At 46.7% G+C, this 14,790-nt stretch overlaps 1 long non-coding RNA gene across 1 annotated transcript; it reads left to right on the top strand.

Annotated features, from left to right (window-relative positions):
• The first annotated feature begins 212 nt into the window (after nucleotides 1-212).
• Nucleotides 213-11,625, top strand: LOC311512554. Its single transcript, XR_014709472.1, has 4 exons — nucleotides 213-610; nucleotides 6,355-6,465; nucleotides 9,129-9,216; nucleotides 11,187-11,625. It is a non-coding gene; the product is annotated as an uncharacterized lncRNA (long non-coding RNA).
• Nucleotides 11,626-14,790: the final 3,165 nt, after the last annotated feature.

Raw genomic sequence — 14,790 nt, 5'->3', positions numbered from 1 at the left:
CTTCGGCCTGGGAAAGGTATAGATAAGGCAGAAATGTTTAGCAAAAACTAGTAACAAATAGGACCAAATAAGGCAAGGCTCGGGCAATGCTACTGAGGAAAAACACAACTGGCTGCTTTAGCTGATTGGCTATGGTATTGTACGGGGCAACAGGTAATTGGTTGCATAAACTTGTGTAGTGAAGTAGGCAAAGGTATAAAATGTATACTGGAATCTGCATGCGGGGCTGCAGGATTTGAGACAGCTCCGTCTCCCTGCGCCCTATTTGAAGCTTCAAATAAATCTCTCTGCTTCTCCACCCCGTTGTGGTCATTGGCGCGACGCATACCGGATAACGAACCCAGCTGTTGCTTGCCTCGGGCACTCTGTGCCAGCAACAGTTCTTGGAACCCCAGATGGGACTCGAGGCTGCTATTTAGCCTTGCCCGGACCCCTCCTGGCGGTCGACGGATTGCGGCGACGACCAACGCCCAGTGCGCACCAATGAGTTCATTGGGAGGCCTTGGAGGAGATGCGATTTGCTTGACCCCAGAGGGCACAATGGTGCAACGCGCCCCTATAGTGGAGAAGCAACTGCTGGCGACGGTGGGGAACTGGTCCCTTGGAAAAGGTATGAACAGTCCAGTGGTCTGGACTTTCTCTGTTAAGACCTGGGGACTCCCAGAGTCACCCGGGAATATGGGACAGGGACAGAATACTACAGGCAGGGCACAGTGCACGCCCCTAGAATGCATTCTAGCAAACTGGAAAGTGTTTGGATCGGATTCAATGACAAAAGGCAAATTAAAAAGGTTCTGTACAGTAGACTGGCCTCAATATCAGCTAGAGGACCAGGAACGGTGGCCACCGGGAGGGTCAGTCAATTATAATACGATCCTCCAATTAGTTCTGTTTTGTCAGCGAACGGGTAAATGGAATGAACATCTGTATGCACAAGCGTTTATGGCTTTAAGAGATAGAACAGATGTTCTACAGAGATGTAATTTGACTCCAACAGGACCGGTAGTAGCTAATGTTAGCCCCCAGTACCCCCCAATGTTGTAATGGCAGATTCGGTGTCCTCTTCGGCCCCCACAACCCCACCTTATAAGGGTAGGATGCCTCCGGTTACAGAGATTGCCCCCTCGGTGGGACTCTATCCTTTGATTACCGAGACTGTTGTGGCTCGCCCGGGGTAGACGGATGCCAGGCCACCACCATGCAAGTTTACACCCATGTGCCATTCAATCCAATGGACTTAGCAGCTTTTAAAACACAGGCTGGGGAATTCTCCACAAACCCAAGTCAGTTTATTTCAGTCTTCAAGGGGTGCCTCAGTAGTCACAAGCCGGATTGGGACGACTGTAATATCCTCCTGAGAACCTTGTTGTCTGAGGTGGAGCGGAATCAGGTTACAGCTAAGGGAAGGGAGGAGGCACAGCAGAGACACGAAAGGGATCCAAATAATGTCCTCACTGCTGAGGACGCAGTCCCCCTAGCAGAGATCCAGCCCTGGGTCTGCCGGATCTCTCTAAGCCATTCCGATTGTATATACATGAACGAAAAGGGGTGGCCCTGGGAGTGCTAACCCAGTTGTTGGGGACCTGGAAATGTCCCGTGGCTTATTTTTCTAAGCAACTGGATCAGGTTGCAAAGGGTTGGCCGGCATGTTTACGGGCAGTCATGGCTACTGCCCTAGTACTCGAGGAAGCCGAGAAGCTAACATTGGGAGGGGTTATGCAAATATATACTCCCCATATGGTCCGGACCCAGGCTCGGATAGCTCCGTATCAGGCTAAGCTGTTAGAGAACCCCGAGGTCACCCTGCAGTCTTGCCCCACCCTTAACCCAGCCACCCTCTTGCCAGAAACAGAGGAACAGGAACACGACTGTTTAGAGATCATAGATGCCCAATACTCCAGCCGCCAGGACTTAAAGGATCAGCCGCTCCCAAATGCGGATTATGAGTGGTACACTGATGGTAGCAGTATTGTCATGAATGGGCAAAGGAGGGCGGGTTATGCTGTCATGACCCTCCATGATACCGTAGAGGCTAAGGGGTTGCCCACCGGGACCTCTGCCCAGCTGGCTAAGCTGGTAGCCCTGACCCGTGCGCTCGAACTGTCAAAGAGAAAGCGGGTCAACATTTTTACCAATTCAAAATATGCTTTTGGAGTGCTACATGCCCATGCTGGCCTGTGGAAGCAAAGGGGAATGCTAACGTCCCAAGACTCCCCAGTCAAGTACGGGCCCCATATTCTCTGGCTCCTAGAAGCCGTACAACTCCCCTCGGAAGTAGCAGTGGTACACTGTAGAGCCCATCAAAGGGAAAATCAAGACGTGGCCAGGGGCAATGCCAGGGTGGACAGAGAAGCCAAGCATGCCGCCACCTTGACTCCACCGGAAGCTGAGGATGCCCACATGCATACCCTCATCTCATCAGTGGGGAAGCTTCCGACCCCTCAGTACTCTGGGGAAGAGAGGAAACTAGCTGACAAACTTGGTCTTCAGGAATCATAGAATCATAGAATATCAGGGTTGGAAGGGACCTCAGGAGGTCATCTAGTCCAACCGCCTGCTCAAAGCAGGACCGATCCCCAATTAAATTATCCCAGCCAGGGCTTTGTCAAGCCTGACCTTAAAAACTTCTAAGGAAGGAGATTCCATCACCTCCCTCGGTTACTCATTCCAGTGTTTCACCACCTTCCTAGTGAAAAAGTTTTTCCTAATATCCAACCTAAATCTTCCCCACTGCAACTTGAGACTATTACTCCTTGTTCTGTCATCTGCTACCACTGAGAACAGTCTAGATCCATCCTCTTTGGAACCCCCTTTCAGGTAGTTGAAAGCAGCTATCAAATCCCCCCTCATTCTTCTCTTCCGCAGACTAAACATCCCCAGTTCCCTCAGCCTCTCCTCAGAAGTTATGTGTTCCAGTCCCCTAATCGTTTTTGTTGCCCTCCGCTGGACTCTTTCCAATTTTTCCACATCCTTCTTGTAGTGTGGGGCCCAAAACTGGACACAGTACTCCAGATGAGGCCTCACCAATGTCAAATAGAGGAGAACGATCACGTCCCTCGATCTGCTGGCAATGCCCCTACTTATACATCCCAAAATGCCATTGGCCTTCTTTGCAACAAGGGCACACTGTTGACTCATATCCAGCTTCTTGTCCACTGTAACCCCTGGGTCCTTTTCTGCAGAACTGCTGCCTAGCCATTCGGTCCCTAGAGGGGACAGTCAGGGATGTGAAGAGGAGCGGGGTGGGTGCTGGGAATGGGGGACAGTCAGGGGTGTGAAGGCGAGCGGGGTGGGTGCTGTGCATGAGGAATCGGGGACAGTCAGGGATATGAAGGGGAGCTGGGTGGGTGCTGGGAATGGGGACAGTCAGGGATGTGAAGGGGAGCGGGGTGGGTGCTGTGCATAAGGAATCAGGGACAGTCAGGGATGTGAAGGAGAGCGGGGTGGGTGCTGTGCATGAGGAATGGGGACAGTCAGGGATGTGAAGGGGAGCAGGGTGGGTGCTGTGCATGAGGAATGTGTATGCCATGAGGAATGGCATGTGTAGGCCAGTTGCAGTTGTTTCCTACTGTTAGAAGAGTTGGAGTTAGGGTTAGTGTGCCTATGGGTTGGGCTCCACCGTTAGGGTACCTATGGGTAGGGCAACCTGCCCTAGGTTTAGGGTTCCTATCGGTAGGCGACTTGGAGTTCCAGTTAGAGTTTCTATTGTAGTAGTAGGATTTTACGTTGTTATATTATATAATTTAGAACGAAGGCTAAAGAATAATATTGCATGTATTAAATGTATTGGTGTATAATCAGAATCTGTGTCTGAGCTGATTTCAAGGCATTAACATGCCATTTCGGGTCACCACTTTGTTGTAGGTTTAGCATTTTAAAATAAGTAAAAGAATGCATTCGTTTCCCCTTCTGCCTTGCAACTTGATGTTTCTATTCAAAATGTACTGTGTAAATCAATTCTGTTATGTGTGTGAATGAGGAACGTGTGTTAAGAGTTAAGTGTGAAGGTCATCGCAGAAGCAGATGTTCTAGGGAGGAACCAAAGACAGAAGCAAGGGCGCCAGAAGATTACAACACGTCCCTATTGGCATTTCAGAAGAGAGCAGATTGACGACTCTAAAGTTGAGACAGGCACCTATCAATGGGGACAAAATAGCTGTGATCATAACCAGCATGGGGTAACTCCCTGAGAGACTTGATGAAAGAACAAGATAAAGGATGAGAAGGACAATTTAAGAAAACAAGCACTCGTCAAACAACAATTGATTACAGCATGATGGTGCACAACTTATTGGTCCCAATGAAGGAAAATCACTATATAAACAGGGTCCCTTGCATAGAAACTTTGGGTTCATCCTGCCAAGACTTCCTTGCAGCATCATGTCATGACTGACAGAACTCAGCTCCTCCCTACCCGTGATTAACCTAGCTGGCCACTAGATTGATCCGGACTCTGGACTGGTAACTACAACATTGACTTGTGTGCTTGTGTGTGTGTGTGTGTGAATGCATATGCTAATTGTTTTATCTACTATAAACGTGACGTATTGCATTTTCCCCTGAAAAAAGTCTGGTGTACTTCTTGGAGTTAAGAGTTAGGGCTTCCTGCCCTAGGGTTACTATTCCTATGGGTAGGCAATTTGGAGTTAGGGTTAGGTTTTCTAAGAGTATGCCACTTGGAGTTAGGATTAAGGTTCCTTTGGGTACGCTCTCCCCCTAGGGTTAGGGTTCCTATGGGTAGGGCTCCCCCTCCCAGTGTTAGGGTACCTTTGGGTAGGTCACTTGGAATTAGGGTTATGGCTCCTAAGGGTAGGCCATATTGAATTAGAGTTAGGTTTCCTGTGGGTAGGGCTCCCAGACCTAGTGTAAGTGTTCTTATAGGTAGGTCACTTGGATTTAGGGTTAGGGTTCGTGTGGGTAGACCACTTCAAGATAGGATTAGGGTTCCTATGGGTATGCCACTTGTAGTTAGGGTTTGGGTTCCTATAGATAGGCCACTTGGAGTTAGGTTTATGGTTCCTATGGGTAGGGCTCCCTGCCCTAGGATTAGGGTTCCTATGTGTAGGCCAGTTGTAGTTCCAGTTAGGGTTCCTATGGGTTGGACACTTGGAGTTAGAGGTAGAGTTTCTATGGTAGCACCCCATCCCAGGGTTACAGTTCTTATGGGTAGGCCACTTGGAGTTAGGGTTATGGATCCCATGGGTAGGGCTCCCTACCCTAGGGTTAGGATTCCTATGGGTAGGGCCTCCCCAGTGTTAGGATTCCTATGGGTAGGCCACATGGAGCTAGGGTTACATTTCCTAAGGGTTGGCCTTATTGAATTAGGGTTAGGTTTCCTGTAGGTAGGGCCCCCAGCCCTAGTGTAAGGGTTCTTATAGGTAGGCCAGTTGGAGCTAGGGCTAAGGTTCCAATTGGTAGGGCTCTGCGCACTAGCATTAGCGTTCCTAATGTCACCCTTTCAACTATTGTATGATTTTGAAGGAACGTTTCCAGACCATGTCTCAGATGATTACATGGTATTTGTATTTAAGTACCATCAGCTTGCATGTAAATGTAAGTTATCTTGTGGTTCTTCATTTCACCAATACAACCCCTTCTCCCTTTGTTTACAAAGACACCCAATTTCAAGGAACTCAGTGAACAATAGTAGAAAGTTTACAGCAAAAATTTGACATGTAAGAAAGATTATGAGAATGATATTTCTAAAGCCCAAGAAAAACAATAAATACACTATGCTAGAAGAGTTCAAGGTTGGGGAATGTGTTATGTTACTGAATGCAAGAAGGAGAACAAGAAAGGGTGGGTCACAGCAATCTACTGCAACCATGGACCATACAGAGCTACCACTGGGTAAAAAAGTTAAAGTGGAAACCATCTCAGTGAAATTGGGATCTACGGACAATATCTTTAAAACCACTGAAAGAACCATTAATGTTAGGTGCTGAAAATGGATCTTCAGAGGAAAACACAGAAATGGAAACGGCAGTGGGTGACCTTGAAAAAACAGTCCCCACAGAAGAGATTGGAAAAATGGTTGGCGAGGGATCTCAGAAGCCTTATGAGATCCCAGTGATAAACGTGGTGGTCACACTCAGGGAAGAAAAGGCTTGTGCAGCAGAAGAAGTTGAAAGTGGCGATACAAGCGATGTTGATGACACACTTACAGAGCATTTACAGTTTCACAAAGGTAACTGCTTACCACATTTATGTTTTTTTAAAACAATTTGTTAATATACTTCCATTGATGAAGTGTGGTAAAAATTTTAATGTAAAAATGGCAGCATACAAAATGGTAAAACAGAGAAAAAGAAAACTATAGTGCCATGCATGTAATTTGTTACATTTCTTTTCCAGTAACATGTCCAGACACATCGGTTACAGAGAGACTGGAGGCCAAAGTGAGAAAAATCAGTTTGCCTGACGTCATTTTATGGCCTGATGCCAAGAAGCTGGTTGGGTGATAAGGTAAATTTAAATAGCGGTAAACATGGATGGTGACTGGATTGAGTTGTCAGATATTTTTGAAATGTTCACTATTCCCTCATCACCTATTGTAGGTAATTGATGTGTATTTCTGTTGTGTGGTCAATCAGGAAAATAAGTGGAAAGGCCACCTATTGTGACGCTATATGGGAATATCAAATTAATTAATTAAACCATCACACGAATACATTTGAAAACATATTTAAGTCCAAATAGCATGGAAGTGTGGATATATGCCACTAATTGTAGCATTTTGCTATATTTACTGCTCCCAAATATGTTCTCAAAAGTCTTTTGAGATATATACCTGAGGTACAATCCTCGACGAAGGCAATGTTAGTTTTGATATAAAGTTCAATGGGGCCATCACTTCAGTATGTGTACTGGTTAATCAGTTTTTAAAGCAAGTAAGAAGGACCACATGTGGTCTTAAAAAGAAAAGGTTTGTAATCCATCTTACATAACTTATGTCTGTGTAACAGTAAGGAGCCCTTCCACGGATGTATTTATGAACTACATTATGTTCTATGTGTGCCAGAAGGATTAATCCATTTAATTATTGTCAGACCACAGGTACAAGCCAAGTTGTCAAGGTTCCTCCCCCACTCTGAACTCTAGGGTACAGATGTGGGGACCTGCATGAAAAACCTCCTAAGCTTATCTTTACCAGCTTAGGTCAAAACTTCCCCAAGGTACAAAATATTCCACCCGTTGTCCTTGGACTGGCTGCTACCACCACCAAACTAATACTGGATACTGGGGAAGAGCTGTTTGGACGCGTCCTTCCCCCCAAAATACTTCCCAAAACCTTGCACCCCACTTCCTGGACAAGGTTTGGTAAAAAGCCTCACCAATTTGCCTAGGTGACTACAGACCCAGACCCTTGGATCTTAAGAACAATGAACAATCCTCCCAACACTTGCACCCCCCCTTTCCTGGGAAATGTTGGATAAAAAGCCTCACCAATTTGCATAGGTGACCACAGACCCAAACCCTTGGATCTGAGAACAATGAAAAAGCATTCAGTTTTTTACAAGAAGACTTTTAATAAAAAATAGAAGTAAATAGAAATAAAGAAATCCCCCCTGTAAAATCAGGATGGTAGATATCTTACAGGGTAATTAGATTCAAAAACATAGAGAACCCCTCTAGGCAAAACCTTAAGTTACAAAAAAGATACACAGACAGAAATAGTTATTCTATTCAGCACAATTCTTTTCTCAGCCATTTAAAGAAATCATAATCTAACACATACCTAGCTAGATTACTTACTAAAAGTTCTAAGACTCCATTCCTGGTCTATCCCCGGCAAAGACCCAGCATACAGACAGAAACAGACCCTTTGTTTCTCTCCCTCCTCCCAGCTTTTGAAAGTATCTTGTCTCCTCATTGGTCATTTTGGTCAGGTGCCAGCGAGGTTACCTTTAGCTTCTTAACCCTTTACAGGTGAGAGGAGCTTTCCCCTGGCCAGGAGGGATTTCAAAGGGGTTTACCCTTCCCTTTATATTTATGACACAAGTCTACTAGCATTATGTCTGGCCAAGCAAGAGAAAGGAAATCTGAGAAGATAAATGTTAGTCATGTTCATGCGTAACATGGGCAAAACACATTTTCATAATGGCCGTTAAGCACAGTCATAAGTAACAGCAAATACTATGCTGGGGAATGAGTAATAGTAAGCATGAACTGAAATTGGGAAATACAATGTAATCTATATGGCATGATTTGCTTCATTGACAAATATAACTGCATTTTTTTCTTTTTTTCAATGAATACAGAGTGGAATTATGCAAAGTGATATTAATTGCTTCCTTACACCATACCAGGTCATTGGGTTATTGCAGTAAGATGTTTTCCATTGTTATACTTTGGGATTGTAACCACTAATGTAGTACTGCATAATATGCAGATATACAGATGTGAGGCTATCATATAATTTCCTGTATTGTGGGGTTTCAATAAGTTTAATAAATACAAATGAAAATGGAACTTCAGTCTAAGGCTTGAAATTCCAAGAACTGCAGTTTAAAAATTAAATGCTTGTTTGAAGAATTTGTTATTATGTTGGTAACGTATAGTTAAAGAAGATACTCTGTAGTGCAGGATTTCTCAAACTGGGGTCCTTGTACCCCTGGAGGTCCACAAGGGCACTCCAGGGGGTCCACGAGTCATATCCGGGGCCGTCGGCCCCCTGATCGATGCCTTCCCCTCCATCAGGCTGCGGAACAGCTGTTCAGTGGCATGCAAGGGACACTGGGAGGGAAGAGGAGGAGCAGGGATGGGGCATGCTTGGGAGAGGGGGCAGAAAGAGGTGGAGAAGAAGAGGGGCAGGGGTAGAGCAGGGGGCAGGAAGAGGTGGGGCGGGGGGCGGGCTTGGGGGAAGGGGTGGAATGGGGCTGTAGCCTGGGGCTGAGTAGGAGTGCTTGGGGTCCATGAAAATTTTTAAATCAAAATGGGGTCCTCATGTTGCTAAAGTTTGACACCCCATAGTGTTTTAAGCCAGGAATTCAAAATATGATTTTCTCTTGTGTATTAGTGAGACGTTACAAATAGAATATCTGCATGCAGTGCTTTGAAAAATCATTATACAATTGTTGAAATTATCATATTGTCAATAACATCTGGATGTGTATTTACACTTACAGATCACATTAATGGAAGCAAAAGTATTGTTAATAATTTACTCCTTGTGCGATGAAACGAGATATGAGAAAACTTCCTGAGGGACTGGAGGTGATTTTTAGATACCTATTTTCATAGTTTATATGTAGTGTTAGAGTGACGTTATTGACATAAACTGTGACCGTATAGATCATTGTTGTACCCGCTGTTATATATTTGCAGCAAATATAGTACAAAGGCTGTTGTGTGAGGTGTCTATGACCAGGTTATGATTTGCTGGTTATGATTATGATGTCTGTATGTGTGTATCAGGTTTGTAGCTGAAGTTATGAATATTGGCTCTTGTACTATTGGCTATTGTACTTGTATCTCAATGTGTTTGATTCTAAGTAGCCTCAGGGAAGCATTTGGTCAGCTTCTTGAGAAATGCTCAGTCAAGAAACACTTAACTGACAATGAACTTTGGGAGTCACCGATCAACACCTGAGCTTTCCTGGGAATGTTCAAACTAACATGTAAACAAAGGCATCCTTACAGTTAGTGTGACACTATTTTCAATAAATATGATATAACAAGAGTGAGGAAACCTGGATTTGTGCTGGAAATGGCCCAACTTGATGATCACTTTAGATAAGCTCAGGTTTCAGAGTAACAGCCGTGTTAGTCTGTATTCGCAAAAAGAAAAGGAGGACTTGTGGCACCTTAGAGACTAACCAATTTATTTGAGCATGAGCGTTCGTGAGTGAAGTGAGCTGTAGCTCACGAAAGCTCATGCTCAAATAAATTGGTTAGTCTCTAAGGTGCCACAAGTACTCCTTTTCTTTTCAGATAAGCTATTACCAGCAGGAGAGTGGGGTGGGAGGAGGTATTGTTTCATGGTCTCTGTGTATATAATGTCTTCTGCAGTTTCCACGGTATGCATCCGATGAAGTGAGCTGTAGCTCACGAAAGCTCATGCTCAAATAAATTGGTTAGTCTCTAAGGTGCCACAAGTCCTCCTTTTCTTTTTGCGAATACAGACTAACTTGGCTGTTACTCTGAAGAGTGAGGAGAATATCTTTGTGACCAGGGTCCCAGTGGGACATCTGAGGTCACTCAATTAGGGTGAACAGCAAAGAATGGGCAGATAATTCCCAAAGATGATAGATAGTCCAATACTTAGATTTACCAAAACAGCATAAAACAGTTTCTTTATTACCTCACTGGTTGTCCAGAAACCAACAACACCATTCCCTTAAAGTAACCCAGCCTCAGGACTCCATCCAGGTACCCAAGTCAAATATGATAAAAATTTCTGAAAATCTTATTTCATCATATAAAATAAAGGTTCTACCAATCCCAAAGGCTCAGACACATTATCTCCCAGGTTAATGAATGTTTCAGATCTCACCCAAATTCATGCATACAGCCAATTCTTATTAACTAAACTAAAATTTATTAAAAAAGAAAAGCGTGAGAGTATAAGTTAAAAGATCAATATACACACAGACATGAGTTCAGTTTTTGAGGTTCAGATTCATAGCAGAGATGGTGAGCTTTGTAGTTGCAAAGAGTTCTTTCAGAAATAATTCATAGGTAATAGTCCAATGTTTATATTTCAGGGCGATTCAGTTAGAACTGGGATCTCAGTCCTTGTAGCTTAGGCTTCCCCTGCATGAAACCTCTAGCAGATCTGAAATAAAAAGGATCAGGCCCCAAAGGGGGAGGGATAGCTCAGTGGTTTGAGCATTGGCCTGCTAAACCCAGGGTTGTGAGTTCAATCCTTGAGGGAGGCCATTTAGGGATCTGGGGCAAAAATTGGAGATTGGTCCTGCTTTGAGCAGGGGGTTGGACTAGATGACCTCCTGAGGTCCCTTCCAACCCTGATATTCTATGATTCTAAGGAAAGCATCACACAGACAGAGACAGCCTTTGTTTCTCCCTCCCCTCCAGCTTTGAAAGTATCTTGTCTCCTCATTGGTCATTTTGGTCAGGTGCCAGCGAGGTTATCCTAGCTTCTTAACCCTTTACAGGTGAAAGGGTTTTTCCTCTGGCCAGGAGGGATTTTAAAGGTGTTTACCCTTCCTTTTATTTTATGACAGACGCCAATCCACATCTGCGAAGCCTTCCTGGGAATGTTCAAGGTGGCATGTGAGCAATGGCTGCTGCCTGCAAACTGAGTCATGCATGGACATGTGACTTGCCCATGTGACTCCAAACTCCATCTTGCTGCTGTGATTTTCCACAGTAAGAACAAATGGTCCTTCCATATGGCAGAGGATATAAAAGGCACTGGAAACCCCTCCATTTTGTCTTCAGTCCTGCTTCTGACCTCTGGAGGAACAGTGCTTGAAACTGAAGCTCTGAACAGAGGACTGAATGACCCATCCAAGCTGGGATGTTTGTACTCCAGAGACTTGATTGGTATAAATCAGCAGTAATCCCATCAAGTCTGAAACAAGCCTGAACTAAGAACTTTGCAACTGTTGTATGTATGTGATTCCATTTAACCAATTTTAACTCTCATCTATATTTCTTTCTTTTTATGAATAAACCTTTAGATTTTAGATTCTAAAGGATTGGCAACAGTGTGATTTGTGGATAAGATCTGACTGGTATATTGACCGGGGTCTAGGGCTTGGTCCTTTGGGATCGGGAGAACCTTTTTTCTTTTACTGGGGTATTGGTTTTCATAACCATTCGTCCCCATAAAGAGTGGTGCATGTGGTGATACTGGGAAACTAAAGTGTCTGAGGGAATTGCTTGTATGACTTCTGGTTAGCCAGTGGGGTAAAACCGAACTCCTCTCTGTTTGGCTGGTTTGGTGTGCAAAGGACCCCCAGCCTTGGGCTGTGACTGCCCTGCTCTAAGCAATTTGTCCTGAATTGATACTCTCAGTACTGTCCCGCCAAAGGCTGCTTTGTTACAGCATCCCCATCCCATCCACATCCACATCCATCCAAATATACAATCCTCTATCCATCCATCCATCCCATACACAACCCCATACACATCCATCCATCTATCCATCCATCCATCTCCATATACAATTGTGACAGGTTGGGTCACAGAAACCCCCTTGAGAACTGCCCTTTTTCCCTGGCAGCTTGGGACTTCAGAGCCCTGCCTGGTTGTGCCCGACACAGTAGCCTGCTACAAACACAGACCCAGGTTTGAACCACATCCCTCAAAAGCTGCAGGCTTAACTGAAAACAGCTTAAGAAGTGTTCCAGCACTCATATACCCAGCTCCCCGTAGGTCCAAACCCCAAATAAATCTGTCTTGTCCTGTATAAAGTTATACAGGGTAAATTCATAATAAATTGTTCACCCTCTATAACACTGATAGAGAGATATGCACAGCTGTTCACCCCTACCGCTCCAGGTATTAATATATATTCTGGATTAATTAATAAGTAAAAAGTGATTTTATTGAATACAAAAAGGAGGATTTAAGTGGTTCCAAGTAATAACAGACAGAACAAAGTGAATTACTGAGCAAAATAAAACAAAACACACAAGTCTAAGCCTAATACAGTAAGAAAACTGAATACAGATAAAATCTCACCCTCAGAGATGTTTCTATCACAGACTGGACACCTTCCTAGTCTGGGCCCAATCATTTCCACTGGTACAGTCCTTGTTCCAGCTCAGGTGGTAGCTAGGGGATTTCTCATGACTGCTGCCCCCCTTTTTCTGTTCCACCCCCTTTGGCTCTAGACTGTTCTCAATGGTAGCAGATGACAGAACGAGGAGTAATGGTCTCAAGTTGCAGTGGGGGAGGTTTAGATTGGATATTAGGAAAAACTTTTTCACTAGGAGGGTGGTGAAACACTGGAATGCGTTACCTAGGGAGGTGGTAGAATCTCCTTCCTTAGAGGTTTTTAAGGTCAGGCTTGACAAAGCCCTGGCTGGGATGATTTAACTGGGAATTGGTCCTGCTTCGAGCAGGGGGTTGGACTAGATGACCTTCTGGGGTCCCTTCCAACCCTGATATTCTATGATTCTATATATCTTTTGCACAAGGCGGGAATACTTTGTCCCTCTCTGGGTTCCCACCCGTCCTTCTAAGTGGAAAAGCACCAGGTTAAAGATGGCAGCCATGGATGGACACCCTTGGGGCCTAGATCTTGGGGGGCATCATGCCGCACGGCCTGTAGGGGGGATCACAGGGCAGCATGGGATGAGGGGGTCCCTCCAGTCTGTGCAGTAGCCCCAGCAGAAGCAGAGGGGAGAGGGATAGCTCAGTGGTTTGAGCATTGGCCTGCTAAACCCAGGGTTGTGAGCTCAATCTTTGAGGGGGCCATTTAGGAATCTGGGGCAAAAATTGGAGCTTGATCCTGCTTTGAGCAGGGGGTTGGACTAGAAGACCTCCTGAGGTCCCTTCCAACCCTGATATTCTATGATTCTATGAGTACAGCCCCCCGGCCCGCTGGGAGCAGGGCAGGCAGGGGGTGCGCAGGGTCTCAGGGTCCAGGCGCTGGATGAGGTGCTGGCAGTGCGGGCACTGGAGGGCAGAATGAGGATGTGTTAGCTACTGAGACCCCCCCACCCCAGATCCCAGCCTGAGCCAGATCCAGCAGGGGGGGATCAGGTCTCCCTCCCTTCCCCCAGGACTCACCTGGTGGTAGCTGCCCCTGACCCCCTCCTGTGCCAGGATTTGGGCCTCCAGCATGCCCTGGTCCTTGTCCAAGAAGAGCCTGAGTTTGCACAGCTGCTGCCAGAGCCAAGGGGTGTCCGGGCAGCAGGGGCAGTGGGATGAAGTGATGTCCTGGACGGGAATGGAGGGACCCAGATCAGCCACCAATTCTCCCCTGTAGCCCCCAGCCACTCACATACCTCACCCCCATCCCTCCCAACTGCCTTCCCTCTTGAACCCCCTGAACTCCCCTCCCCTTCTGCTGGCACCCCAACAACCTCCCCTCCCCATCACTCCCTCAACTGGCCCCAAAATCTGCTCTGAAGATCCAGCTCTCCCACTCCCCTAAACTCCTCCCTCCTGCACCCCCCATGCCCACCTACCCATGCCCCGGGGGGCGGGACCTGGTCCAGCAGCACCCGCACCCATCCCCGCAGCCCAGCCGCGCTCACCCAATACCCACAGGACACCTGCCCTCACAGCGCCCTGGGGGACCCCCCACCTGGAGGGAGAGAGGGGGAAGGGTGAGAGAGGGCCCAATCCTGCTGGGAGCTCAGCTGCTCCAGCCCTTCCCAAGGGATGACCCCAAAGAGCCCCATGGGTAGAGGGGTAAGGGGAGGGTCCTGGGTCTCACCTGGCCCGGAGGCTGAGGAAAGGCAACAGCAGCCAGTTGTGCCAGGGCAGCTGCAGCTCTCCCCCAGCTGTCAGTAACTGCTGCCAACACAGTGTGAGAACAGCAGTTTGTAACATTAGCCCAGCAGAGCTGGGGGTGGGGGGGCAGGGCTGGGTTAGCAGGGGCTGCGGGTCGGGAGTGAGGGGCACCGGCAGAGCAGGGGGTGGGGGGGCAGGGCTGGGCTAGCAGGGGCTGTGGGTCGGGAGTGAGGGGCACTGGCAAAGCTGGGGCTGGGGGGGCAGGGCTGGGCTAGCAGGGGCTGCGGGTCGGGAGTCAGGGGCAGAGGCAGAGCTGGGGGGCTGGGCATCGCAGGGAGGGAGAAAGCGAAAGGGAAAGGGAAAGTGGGGGGGGGGCGGAATTTCCCAGCCCAGGACAGATGTTCCCGACAGCCTGCG

This window comes from Lepidochelys olivacea (assembly GCF_965140295.1).
Source record: "Lepidochelys olivacea isolate rLepOli2 genome assembly, chromosome: 24".
Lineage (NCBI taxonomy): Eukaryota > Metazoa > Chordata > Testudines > Cheloniidae > Lepidochelys > Lepidochelys olivacea.
Note: the sequence above shows the minus strand (reverse complement) of the source record. Positions and strands in the feature narration are given on the sequence as shown.